Below are 14,182 nucleotides of genomic sequence, written 5' to 3' on the forward strand. Positions count from 1 at the left end.
AGTTCCACCTTGACATCTGGAACACAAAACATACGGAAACAAAGTCAAATAAAATACAATAAGATTGTATTAAGAGAAAGAAACACCATTTCCCCAATTTTAGGTTTACCAAGTGTCCCAATTACACTGGAATGGCATCATACAAACACACTCTCATATAAACAGTAACCTAAAGCTCCAACCACCACCACCCTCCATCTTACCAGATCCAACCTGCCATCCAGCAGCCTTGGATCCAGCAGAGCAATTTAAGGATGAGAAATGCTACAAAGAGAAGCTGGTGAATAGGAAAGTAAATTAAGTCACATGACAACTGGTGCTTATGAGTGCATGGGGTGAGACAGTTTTTGGTGATTGGTATCCAAAAGTGTAAAACAGAAACCACCTCTGCATGCAGATCTGGCTTTTGCTGAAACATAGGAAAACAACAGTGAGGAGTAAGGTCATGGAGGAAATGTGATTCAACTGCTGGCCCAAAGTACACATCAAAATGTTCATCTCAAAATGAGCACCAGAGCTCATCGCAAGTGCCTAACACAAGGCCAGCAGCCAGACAGAGCAAACACAATATGCTCCGCTTTCACAAAACTTTCCAACTTCCAAATAAACAAAAGTTGGAATTGCCAAGTAAGTGCCAACCGAAGTAGCAAACCCGAAGTTTCCTCTGAAACATAGGCTCAATAGCCAACCAAATCATACATACAAGGGAAGAAACCAAGCTGCATCAACAAAACTCACACAAACAGAATCAAACCAAGCATGAGCTGTATCACAACCAAAGGACAATACAGGCAACTAGTGATGGCGAGCTGAAGCTTCATGAAGCATTGAAGCTTTCCAGCAAATTGGTTCGGAAAAGGGTTCATTTCTCGAGGCTTCTTGTGCACGAAACCACCTGGTGGTCAAAGAGTGTAAAACAGGCAGATATGATCTTAACCATGTGATCTGTGATATACTGTATTTTGTGCCAGTAAAGGCTGTTGGGAATGACTATAAACAATTAAAAAAATATATATTGCCATGTAATCCCGTTATATTTATATAATATATAATATAATGTACATTTTCTAGTAAGTATATTATGAGTATATAACATACATGTATAATAAACTGTAATTGTTTTGTGAGTAATGCATCTTATGTGTGTAAACCAATTCTTTGGTCAATAATTGAGTTGTAGTGTAGTGTAATATAATATAATAATGGCAGGAGGGTTAATATTAGTATTCTGTGTCACTTCTGGAGAGTGGCATTGGTTCAACCAGTGAAGATCTGAACCACTTCCTGAACCAGTCAGCGTTATGGCCGGGCAGCGAGGCTTCGGACGTCATCAATGACGTCATTGGTCTAAAACGATACAAGCCTCGACACGCGCATCGCGGAAAACTTCCTGGATTACTCGACACACGCTCCGAAGCCTGGGCACAGCACGTCACATCACTACAGGCAACTGAAAGCAATTTAATTGCAAAAACTTACATTCACAAGGCAGGCAAGAGGCAGTCCAAACAAATCCAATGGGCCAGGTGGGAAATTAACCAAAAGATCAAGTAGAGGTTCAGAACCAGCAGGTTATACATTTCAGCTAACATATTAAGCAAAGGCATGAGGCACATGGCAGCTTAGACAAAATGACACTGACTGAAGAGACTGGTTTAAGTACTGCAGGGCTGATGAGGAAATGAGATGCAGGTGGGAAGGTGGGCTGGGAAGCTCGGGGTGGGGGATGAAAGTCTGAGGGCATCTGGTGGACAGGTAAAGAATAACGCTGAAGAGGAAATGTGTCTGAAGAGAGCGACAAAGAGGCAAAATGAGCAGGAATATACACAACTGATCACAACTGATTCCATTGTAACAATTATAAACCGCTTGTCCCGTCCTAAGCTACTTTGCCATGGGGATAAGATCTTTGAGAGGCTGCATGCAGTAACTGGGCACAGCCGGTCCTTAAACTGATGGATCACAGTGCTTAAACTTATTCACACCCCTATTATAGAGGCAATGATTTACAAATTTGGAGTGAGATAAATTAATTTGTGTGCACACTAAGCTCTATAACTGTTAAAATGCCCTTTTGTTATTTTCACATACACAACCAGTATAAAAAAAGCCACTTGAGATATTAGTAGAACACTAAAAGCTGTTTATGCTACATGAAGAGAGTCTTTCCTACATATTCATGTGACACTTTTATATTATTAAACAGATGAATTAAGAGCAGCATCTGAATCATTAAGCAGGTTAAATAGTGCTGTAGCCAACCAGCCGACCTCTGAATTGTGAGCAGTTGACCTGTCCTGGATATAATCCTTAAATAGCCTGACCTCACTTTCTACCCACAATCCCTCAGTCTCACATCCAACCGCATCCTCTTATTCCCAGGTGACCCCGGCACTGATCTATGAAAGCAGGAGGCATTATCTGGCCATCCTGGATTTCCACAGTAGTGACAAGGCTTTTCTCTGCAGACCCCGGCTTCAACTGCCCAACAAAAAAAAAGATAAGAAGCACAAGCGGGGGTTTTGTCTTATACCCGGTGACTACGTGTCCTCCATGTCGGGTCTGGCTGCTTTCTTTCTTTCATCAGATAAAGTGAGGGATTTCATTCCGGGAGGAAATAGCCAACGCTTGCACAATATCTGACACAAACATTCACAAAATATTATAGAGATTGAAGAGATTTGTAAACATGGCCATTATTAACTGTATTACTAGCAGTATGAATATATGGGTGTAGTTAGATTACAGCCATAAAATGATGGGGTAATTATTTTGTAATAATGGGGCACTTATAAAATAATTAGAAAGTACCACAATTTAGTTAGGGGGCAGCAAAATAGGCATGACTTTACCCAGTAATTATAAACATCTCCTAATTAAAAATAGTTTAACCATAATTGCTTCCATCAAGGAGGTCATGTTTACGGTTCAGTTTTTTGTTTTTCAGCAGGAATACGGAAAAACTACTGGACCGATTTTCATGAAACTTGGTGCAACCCATTACATTTTGGAGCAGATCCGAATCACAAATTATTTTCACTTTCATTAACATTGCAGGATAGGGCATGGCCTTAGCAGATGTCTGCGCTCTCCAAGTTACTTTATAATTCCCCCATGAAAACACAAATCGTTCTTGTCTTGTAACCCAATAAATACATTATTGTACAAATTATTTAGGTAGAAGATACTTACAGCATTATTTTTGTGCTGTAATCTCTGCTTCATACACAGCAACTGCTTTGTAAGTGCAATCAAATCTCCCATAACATTTTGAATGGTCTGTGAGCTGGCGTCAGGCAGAGAAAAACTAATAGGCCTGTTCCTTGTTGCTGTTGAGTGCTAATCTCATCCAATCATGCAGCAGCGATGCAGTCATCAGTTTATTACACTTTTCAATAAACCGCACTGTTAATCTTACAATAAGCCCCATTTCATTAAACAATTTGGTTGCGATGAATCACTTAAATTTGCTTGTTAAACGTCCACAGACACAGTTCCATATTAACCACACGAACCGCATGTCCATGCAAGAGAATAGAAACACACCACATATGACAGCAGCTTCATCACTCCTCTACAATACACGATATATCCCATTAGTGTGGTTTTGCTCTACTTTCTCCATGTTCCCTTTGCGTTCTTGGGCACTGTTTGAAATGCTCTGGTGTAAAATGTGTTTTTAATGTGCAAAAGTCACATTTAGAAACCTGTTTCAGAGAGCAATGATTGTAATTGAAACCAACTGAAAGTGCCTTCTAATAATGGATTCATGAATCAAATTTGTGTGAATAATATGTGACGGTAATTTGCTTTTCTAAATTGAATTTTGTGAGTCATTCACACCTGATTTTTCTCATATTGTTTGTGTAAGATAATAAGGATATGCAGGTCTAATGGTGGGGTATTTAGTTTCGCTAACCCTCTCCAGCTCTTGCGACATTAAAATCTTTTCCTAATTCCCAGTATCAGCCTATGCAAAGGGGAAGCAAAACCTCAAGCTGATACCACTCGGTCAATACTGTCAAAGTGTTTGATTCTAGCCTGCGATAGCCTTCGTCCTAATTAGTTTTCTATCTGCCACAGCCCCTCTTAGATGCCAGGTCAAAACCATTGATGCTGGCAAAGTCAATAACTATCTATTTTAGTTCTTGTGAAATAGCTTCCTTTTGTCGCTGTATGAGTGAAGAGGCAACTCATCACAGTTGTGAAGCTGCTTTCTCCAGGCTGGCTGTGTAGGTGGTAGCTGTGGCTATGACTTTTACTGTGCTGAAAATAAACATGCTCATTCAGAGTAGCAATTACAGTGTCATTATCTTGGTGTTGCAATTATGCCCCCTTTCTCTCTGCACTCTCCATCACAAACACCCTTCTTATGTAAAGGTGCATCCAGTTTGGTTTGGCACCCTTCTGAGATGGGGCATTAAATAGTTAACATAAAAGAAAATGGAAAGTTGGTAGTAATTCATAAGAAATATTCTTTAGGTTTTGTTTCCTTTCTATATGAAGCATAAAAAGGCACTTTTTGCTCTTAGTGGTAAACATAGATAAGAAGTGGACATAGTCACCGTGACTATTAACTTTCCTGAACTGAATACGTACTGTTAAAGGGTTAAAGTTGTAAGACGAAAACACGGACAACTCCCAGACCGGACAACGCCGTGGTAACGACCTGTCAATCACAAGGTAGCCACACCCTAAAGCATACCCTGCTTTATGGTCTATTTTACACTAAATAGGACCATAATTTACTAAATGAACATCAAGACTTGAAACTAGCGATTGAGTCCATAAACTCATGTTTACAATGTTTACTGAGGTAATAAATCAAGAGAGAAGTAGGGTCATTTTCTCATTGACTTCTATACAATCAGACTTCTTTTTGCAACCAGAGGAGTCGCCCCCTGTTGGCTATTAGAAAGAATGCAAGTTTAAGGCACTTTTTGGATCTGGAGGTTGCCCATTGGTGGTAAACTAATATCGCCATCAAACAACTACAGTAGCGGAAGCAGTTTGAAAGAAAGTGTTTGTAACAATGATTATGAATCAAATCTATCTTTTCAGACAACGTGCACGTGATTCATTTCTCTACATTTAAACAGAAAAAGAAGAAGACACTGTCACATCAGGATGCTGAACCTCCCGACTTCACTCAATAAAAAAGTGCAACAGGGACCACTCAGTTATTTATTTGACTGACACATGCAATAACTGTGTCACTGAAAATCGCATTCAGAGTGCAAATTTGAACACTGACAAAGGACTTTTCACTGTGGAGATGGTGAGGAGAGAGCAAATGAAATATTGGAGACCATCCAGGAAGCCTCAAGAGCAGTCACATTGAGAGAAAGGAAGACGGACATAAAGGGCTAAATGCATCATCCACAAAGACAAAAGCCCATGGGGCACAAACTCCACCCTATGCATCCATGTTATTGATACAGTAAGACATAAAGGTTATTGTAGTGGTGATTTCAGCCATTACCTACTCAAATCAAGCCATAAGGGTAAAAATGGTAGGGAGCATCCATCCACTGGAAGGAGAGGAGAGGGAGGCTGGTAACAAGCCTCCATCGACCTCATTAGGTCGTAGCGAAGCTCCAACCTAACAACCGGTCTTGTCTCTGGTGAGGCCGCGTACTTCACGCACACACCTGCACACACACACCACTGGCTGCTTTTCCATTAAAGAAGAAACAGACACACGTGTAGGAACGAATGCAGATGCGCGCACACACAAACATCCACACACAGCGTGCCTGCTCAGGCTGACACACGTTGCCTACCCAACAGAGGATTGAAAGCCCCAGGTATATTAAGTACTACTGTAAGCCCCACTGTACCTGTCTGCAACAACTGTGTCGTTCATAAAATAGCTGGGGTAAATAAAACAGTTTTTTTCCTGTCTGATCCATGTCTGAGTTTACTGCACAGTCATCTCAGGCAGTTTATAATCCTGCATATCCTCACACTGACCTGGATGGTGCTCTTGGCCGTGCTGCGACCAGAGGTGCAGTGAAGCAGGCAGTTTCTCTGCACTAGCGATTAGCGGATCAATACCAAAAGTATGGATATTACCCATTATCATCACCCAGCCAAAGAAGAGATAATGCGTCACATGACCCGACTTCCCAGCCCCTCAGTCCCCACAATCAGTAGGGGATAATATTGCATAATTTGGTTGCTTTTCTTGTCCTTTAATAAAACTGTGGACAGCTGATATATTTGCAGCAAAGCAGTCTGCTTTAATTACATTCAAGGGGAGAGCAAGGGGAGTATGACCCAAACTAATTTCAGTGATTAGTGAGTTATTGTTAGTGGCAGACTGTAATGACAGCTGACGCCTCCGCACTTCCATGAAAGTACAAAAATTCTGCACATGCAAAAGCAGGGGCCTGCTACAGCACGCTACAAGCTAATGAGACTTGTGAAAATATGTTTTCTAAGTGAAAATGGGATTTGGAGGATAATGTTTGTATGTGTGAGATTTCATGCCCACAGTGTTACCCTTAACTTCTTACAGTAAAATCAGATTTTGAGCAGCTGCTTCCACCAGTTCTGCAAACAGAAAATCACCACGAACCGCAGTAGGATGAGATGCAACAAGTGAGTCGTCTTCAGAAAGGTCACATGGCCAGATGGACCAGTAGTGACAACAGAAACCGCAATGTTGTCTCGTGGTTGTCACTTTGACCAGGTATTTGAAAGAGATGAGGTATGTTGTTTTTTTCATTTGCTTTCAAGCTGTTCTTTGATCATTGAGAGGAAAACCTATCCACAATTTCTAAGGAAAGAAATATTCAATTGCTGATTTTGGAGAGGTTGATAGAATATAAAAGAATGTAATGACTCACTGCTCCCAGTAAAAATAGCCTGGTACTTTTCAAAAGTGGTGGTTTTTCAGGGTCTAGTATGTACAAGCTTTCTTTAAAATGTTCAAGTGATTGGCATTGAATGAGCCAGTAGTAATAATTAAAATAGAATAGAATGGGACTGGCCTTAAATCCCCTCTTTAGAGGGTTCCTAATACTGCTGGTACACCTCTTTCTGGGAAAAACAAGACAGGTATACTTCATTTTTATGTTTCCTGATTTTTTCTAGTACAAAACAGTATGTACAATAACTTTCTACACTCTATTGTACTGGGTCGTGTCTAGATAGTAACCCTTGATTTGTGAAACTATCGCAAGATGGTTGAGGTTAGGCATTGACCTCGAATTAAATAATTAAAGATGCTCTATAACAAAGATGATGCATTACAAGCTCTGCCAATGGCTTGAAATGGTATACACTTCCTGTCTCCTAAGTGGGCGTGGTCGTGGCGTGTCCGCCTCTCCCCCATCACCCCACCTGGTTTGGAAGTGTTGGGAGCATCGTGTGGATGGATGAAAGCACAGTGGGTTATATCATAATGTATTTATATTTTGTCACATTTAGCATTACGAAAATTTGTGAATGCGAAAGTTAGTTGCCAGATCTTGCGAGAGTGTGTTGCTGAGACAGAGAAAGGTCGCGAACAAAGTTCATTTTCTACTGTCTGAAAAATGCCATTTTAGTGTCCGAATGTTTGGAAGATACATACAGTATGTGGCTTGTGAAAAATGGGTCCAATATTTACTTTGGCGACTAGGGGGCGAAAGAATCAGTCATAATCTTTGCTCACGTTCACTTCTCTCATTGGAGTTAATAGACCAACTAGTCTCCTAAAGGGACGGGACAACGTTGAAACCCACTTAACACAGATACAGGAAGATGACTCTAAGTACACCATCTCCTTTCTGAACTGACTCTGGGATAGGGTTAGGATAGGTCGTCGGGCAGCGAGTCTTGCAAGAGTTTTCGCACGTTTTCACAAATTTAGGGTTACCATCTAGACACGATCATTGTACTGTACTTCACAGTATGCTAATATTGTGGGCACAGCATTATAATAACAGTCAAAATATGAGAAAAACAGAAATGACTAATCACCCTGTCAAGTATTACTCGCTTGTTTAATCTATTGAAAACCTTGCAGCCGATAATTTCCAAGCCGTGGTGTCTGTAGGCTTTGCTATTTTCAGAGATTAGCAGTTGCTAGAAAAGTATTTGATTGAACTATAATTTATCAAAGCTAAGACCAAAAGGTCACGCAGACAGGAGGATCTATGCTTGCTTTGTTCACCAAACAAAAGACTCCCAGACTCTTGAGGAAAATGTCAAGGAAGCTGCCACTGAAAGGCTGTTTAGTACAACCCCAGCTTTCATTTGGCACTTGACACAAGAGGTTGAAAAAAAAATGGTTCAAAGTGACGCATGACTTTTGTCATGCCAAGCTGAAATCTGACACACCACCCCCACTTCACCTTTTAATTTTTGGCCTTTTAAAGGCTGCAATTCAGAGCCAAAAGAAGAGCATGTGAGCGAGTGGTGGAAATATATATTTTTCTATTCCACACCTTGAGGTTGTGTGTGTGTCAGGCACCATCTGCTGGAGTTGGAATGATCTGGAACTACTAATTTAAAGTCTACAGGGAAACACTCTGGTCAACGCATTCCCGTTTCAGGGTGCTCAGACCAAACACACTACACATCAAGATAATTGGGAAGAGATTTCATTTCTCCAAGGGCATTCTGTTCCGTCTTTCTGCCTTTGCTATTAATCCTCATTGCATCCCCCTCTCTTCTAATAGTCGCCCTGTCAATCGCTGCACATTGTCTGTCACCCCATTGGTCCAGATTGTCCACTGGAACATTCAAAGGATCCCCCCGTGGGCCTCATGGAAGTAGTTTATAAGCCATTTAGCTCTGATGTTTTATCAAGCTCTACAGGAGCCACAACCAGTTAGGACACTCTCTGTCCAGTGACATGTCTGTATGCGACGCACATGTGCATTCATGCACACGTACAGTATGTGGCCGCACGTACAAGAGGGTGCCTGATATCCTCCGACAACGCAGCCTAACTGTAGCTAAAGCACTTTCACACCTCTCGGGGGATATATTGTGTGTCTTGCTCCACAGCGGATCAGTGAGATAGAGAGTCATGGAAAGGTTTGCGGTTGTTTCTGCACAGTTCTGACTGCCTGTTGCTCATCATGCCTCAAAAGACCAACGGGCTGTTTTTCAAAATATGTAAATAATGTTTAAAAATATGTGCTTGGTTTGTGTGAGTTATTTTGGTCTGCTTTTAACAGCAAAGCAGTCCGTTAAGCAACTTTGTGCATTTGCATGTGCATGTATTCTAAATATAAAGATGCATTTGTGCAAATGTAATGGCACTGTCAAGGCACAGAATACAGTGCTGTGTGTGTACACCTCACCAGGTAGGCACCAGGGTCAGAAATAAAAATGTGTGACTCGCAATATTGGACAATTAGTGATAAAAATGAATATTCAGTGAAAACAGAGCCTAATCATTGCAACAAAATACCAGCCCCACATATTCATGCAGGGTTACACTTATTGCTCAAACATAATGCAGCACGTGCACACCATCTGGATCGATATATATATTATGGACACACCATTAACGCACAAACAGACCAACCTGCCGACATAACTTTCTCAGCATATAACTGTAACTAGGAGCATAACCAGATCCTGGTGGATCTCCTATTGGGTTTAGGGTCCTAATTGGCTCCTCCATCCTCTCCGTGATGGTGCTGGTCCCTGGAGTGTTGACGTATATTTGACATGCTGTGGAATGGGTTTCAGGAGAAGGGGAATGTAGGCCAGTCAGATACATTCACAGGGATCCAATACAATTGAATGATTTACTGGTCAAAACACAATGTGGCTGTTGAGCCACTGGAAGACTTACACTGGTGTTTTAGAGCTACATACGCTTCATGAAATATTACTGAGATATACATAAATCCACTGCTTGTTAGAGGAGTCTACTGTATGTTTACAATGTCTGTGATTTGGAGGCCATTTTGAGCTTCCAGCTAGGTTCTGCTGAAAAGGTAAACTATTTATATTTCAGCTCATTTATGTTTCAGACAGAACCACACGCAAAGGTCACTGAAGCTCTCTAGTCCATTCCTTAGCCTTTTTTTGTTTATTCTGGTCCAAACACTGTTCCCTCCAAGCTTTTTTTCCTCTTCTGCTTACACTGACACAACTATGGGAAACATCCACTGCTTTTTAAAGGGGAAATATAATGAAAAATGTTTTCAGTGCTTGTGTATATACATGTGGGTATCTGGCGTGCCTACCAACTCACAAACTGTAAAATAAGACGACCCAGTCAGTTTTTTGTGGGCTGTCTAGATCAGAAAACATGTGATTCAACAAGCCATTCAGATTCTGCTCCCCTTCCTATGTCACAAGCAGGCTCATTAGAATATACCGCCCACTGCTTGAGAACTACCTTTGCAAAGGTGCATCATGTTTTTCTCGCAAGCAAATCAGAGAAGACTGGGCTTTTTCAAGAGGGGTTCTGACAGAGACAAGCGCTAAAATGGAGCGTTTCAGACAGAGGGTGAATACAGGAATATTCAGACAGACAGTATGAGAAAAATGAATTGTTTGTTTAACATTAAATCATGTAAACATGTTGTAGTAGAAACCCAAAATACAAGTATGAACCTGAAAATGAGCTGATATATCCCCCTGTGGACCTTGACATTTCTATGGTTTCACTTTTCTGAAAGAAACACAAATAATCATCTAAGTATAAAAGCATGCAAGGCACCAATTTATAATCATTAACTTGCATTAAGGCATGTAGGAATTCATTATTAAACATTTACTTTTCTTTAGGAGGCTATCTTTTTTTCCCAAATGTGTAATGCCCCACTGCCGCCTCTACAGAGAACAAAATGAAATTTAAAAACTGTTGTGACCTTGCCAAGAGTTTGTATATTGAGTAGTTTTTTGTCTTGTAAAACTGAAAGTATAATGCTTCAATTTGAAACAATTTGGTACTTTGATCTCATCAGTCAAGCACATATGGGATTTCTCTGGAGAATGGCTGTGGAGAGTGTCTGTCTAATAAATGAGGTTGTTATTTCACAGACTGGATCAAATTTGGGCACTAGAGCCCAGTAAACAAACAACATTTGTTTGGGTTTGTAATTGAATTTAATAAGCACAGGCTGCAGCACGGTGTTATTTTTGTTAATACATGTCATCTCTCTTGGGAGCAGTGTGCTGAATTTAAATGTCACTATTAACTGACCAGCTGCATCAAACACCTCAACTATTGTGCTAGTAATGATGTCCCTAATCCACTTAAAGACTGTGTACCACCTTGATGAAAATATCCTCATATAAGCAAATTTCTCACCATGTAAAGCAATAGCAGGGTCCTTATTAGTATTATCGTTTCCTGATATTAATTCAAGTAGTTCATGCTGAGATAAATATCTGCCTTTTAAATGGACAATTGTCTGGAAGCATCCAGGATATTTGATTCAATGCAGCTGTCTGTCTGTGTCAAACATCTGGATTTGACAAGTGCTGCATCAGGCAGCTCTGACAACGCTGTTTTCCTCACAACGAGGTGTGACAGATCAGAGACAGGGAGGTGTGGAATCCATATGGATGAAGAGAGACTGTCACTGGATGGACAGCAAATGGACACAACATCCAGTCTCAGCAGATATCCTGGTATTTAACTAAAGGTGCTTTCACTTGGGATTAGCTGCTCACTTTCCTCTCTAAGGAAAGAGATTGTTAATACTGCCCAAACCTGGCAGTGTCCTTTTCAGTGACAGCACCAATTTGTCGACGGAGCCATCCAAAGATCCACACCTGCTGACATACAGCGCATGCAGCTGCTGACAACATGTCAAAGCTGCTTTTTTTCAAATATATTTTTCCCCTGAGTTATCAGATATTATGGAGGGTTTGGTAATATTTATTTCCTCCCTTTTTTTCTCATTAAAGGTGACAACGGCTGGATATCAATATCAGCAAGATCACCATTCTCTGCCATATGTTATTTGGAAAATGGCAACTATAATTATAATGTTGCATAATGATCCCAAAAAAAACCAACAACACTAAAATACTATAAATCTGCAGTAAAGTTTGGAGGGGGTCAAATACATGCTATATATCTCAACAGGAAAAAAAAAACATCAGGCTATAATAAAACACAGTTATCAGATATTATGGAGGGTTTGGTAATATGTATTTTCTCCATCATTACTAACTCATTAAAGGTGACCACAGCTGGATATCAGTATCATCATGATCACCATTCTCTGCCATATGTTATTTGGAAAAATGGCAACTAAGCATGATGTTGCATAATGATCCCAAAAAAACACTAAAATACTATAAATCTGCAGTAAAGTTTGGAAGGGTCAAATACATTGCTATTTGTCTCAACAGAAAAAAAACACATCAGGCTATAATAAAACCCATAAATCATAAAAAAGGCTACTATAAACCCTGTGACAGTATCACAGCCCACACAGGTTTATCAGGAGGAGCTGCAGATAAAACCAGCCTCATGCACCTCATTCATATTGCCCTGCTGCTTGTTGTGAACTTGTTAAAGCTGCTCAGCAAAGGGTTGATAGGATACATGGACTGGTTGTGCAGCCAGAACAGCCAGCAGTCACCTGCACCTGCACGAAGCTCTAGCTGTCCCTGGAGAAAACCAGCACTAATTACAATCTGGAAGGCACAAACAGATCTGAAATCAGCTGCTCCGTGTGTTTGGAAGAGGACAGCTTGACACAGGCACACCGCCACATCTCCAGAATTAAACTACAGCTCACTTAGAGAGCACTTTTTTTTTTTTTCCTGGGCTGGATTAAGGCAAAGAGAGCAAATGTTTGCTTTCAGTTGTTTTACACAAAAAAGGCCAACCAGCCTGGATCAATACTGTCAACAACCCGACCTGCTATACAAATAAATCATCCCTATAATGCATAGCTGTGTGTGTGAGACGCATACTGTTCGTGTGCTCACAATCACAGATCCAAAGTGTTCGTTTTGGAAATGGACAAATAAAAAGATATAGTCTGGCAACCAGCAAATTCACCTTGAAAGTTAATATCTCAGGATATCACACCTAATGAATCACTTTGTATTCTGTCATTAGGGAGATGCTGTACCGGATCACTGAACCTCCTCTGGAGAGGAATGATTTTTACATTTATGGCATATAGGGGGAATAAACTATGTTGTGCTACACTGAGCAAAGCTATAGATCTTGTTTTTGTCAAGTTTGGCACATGACACACACACACACACACACAAAAAAAAAATGTCTTACCTTCACGCCATAAGTTTGACTGAATCTTTGTTTTTTTTACAGGCTGTTAAATCCAAGCGCATCCACAGTGAAAGCTCCTACTGGATCATTTGCTTTGCACATTGTTTACTCTTCATAATAACCGAGTCGGTGCAGCAGTGGCTCGGGTGCAAGGCATTTAGGACAGGATATCAGGGAAAAAAACTGCTCTGGTGAGAGCCCAAAAAATGCATATAAATAATAAAAAAAAAAGCTTTAAATCATTAACTGTTTCCCGGTTGTTTAGCAGGAAAGATTTTCTCCCGTTTCGGTCTTGTGAGAAGTGAAGCAGAGGTGGAAACTGTACGGTGTCCGTCTGGTGTCCAGGAGCTTTTACGCACGGAGTTACCTTCGCTGCTGACGGAGGCAGAGAGACGCGGCGACTGTAAAGAACTGTGGAGAAATCAAGGCGGGGTTACATCTGTTTAAACCCTGGCAGGAACCTATATTTCCTTTACTGTCACACGGACATGGAAGGAGACCTATCACCTTATGTTTTGCCTCACGTTTTCCTTCTTATGCTGCATGCGCTCCACTTTGCGCCAGGAGCCGCGCTTTTTTTTTTTAGGAAGCAATGTAGGAAAAAGGTACAAATGTAGGATGTAAAGTAGGCTATTTCATCCTGTGATGGCGGAGCGGACGAGATTTTTGCAAGAGAAATAGTTTGATAATAATAATTGAGCACACATTCATTTTTAGGGCTGCAGACTTTAGTGCATAAGTGCAAGACGTGGGGAATGGTGATGGAGTGGGAAATTAAAGAAATGGGTGGACTGTAAAGCTGCTCTCTCTCTCTCTCTCTCTCTCTCTCTCTCTCTCTCTCTCTCTCTCTAAGAACTAACTAGAGACCATCTTGCCATGCGTGACGCCAAATCGGGCCAGGGGCGTGTGTGCGTGTGTGTGTGTTTGTGTGTGTAGGGGGGTCAATGGTCCCCATTTCCCCCTCTTGAT

The 14,182-nt window shown here is 40.9% G+C and overlaps 1 protein-coding gene across 3 annotated transcripts in view; it reads right to left on the reverse strand.

Annotated features, from left to right (window-relative positions):
• Nucleotides 1-13,647, reverse strand: part of drd2a (dopamine receptor D2a) — a 49,149-nt gene extending 35,502 nt beyond the window's left edge. For 2 of the 3 annotated variants that reach the window (XM_037776428.1, XM_037776431.1), the window contains exon 1: nucleotides 1,480-1,612. The gene's annotated coding sequence lies outside the window, so the exon portion shown is untranslated. Of the gene's footprint in view, nucleotides 1-1,479; nucleotides 1,613-13,213 lie in introns of those variants that run through there. The other variant, XM_037776429.1, reaches the window with a different exon arrangement.
• Nucleotides 13,648-14,182: the final 535 nt, after the last annotated feature.

The sequence above is a fragment of the Sebastes umbrosus genome, chromosome 7 (assembly GCF_015220745.1).
Source record: "Sebastes umbrosus isolate fSebUmb1 chromosome 7, fSebUmb1.pri, whole genome shotgun sequence".
In the NCBI taxonomy this organism is placed as follows: Eukaryota; Metazoa; Chordata; class Actinopteri; order Perciformes; family Sebastidae; genus Sebastes; species Sebastes umbrosus.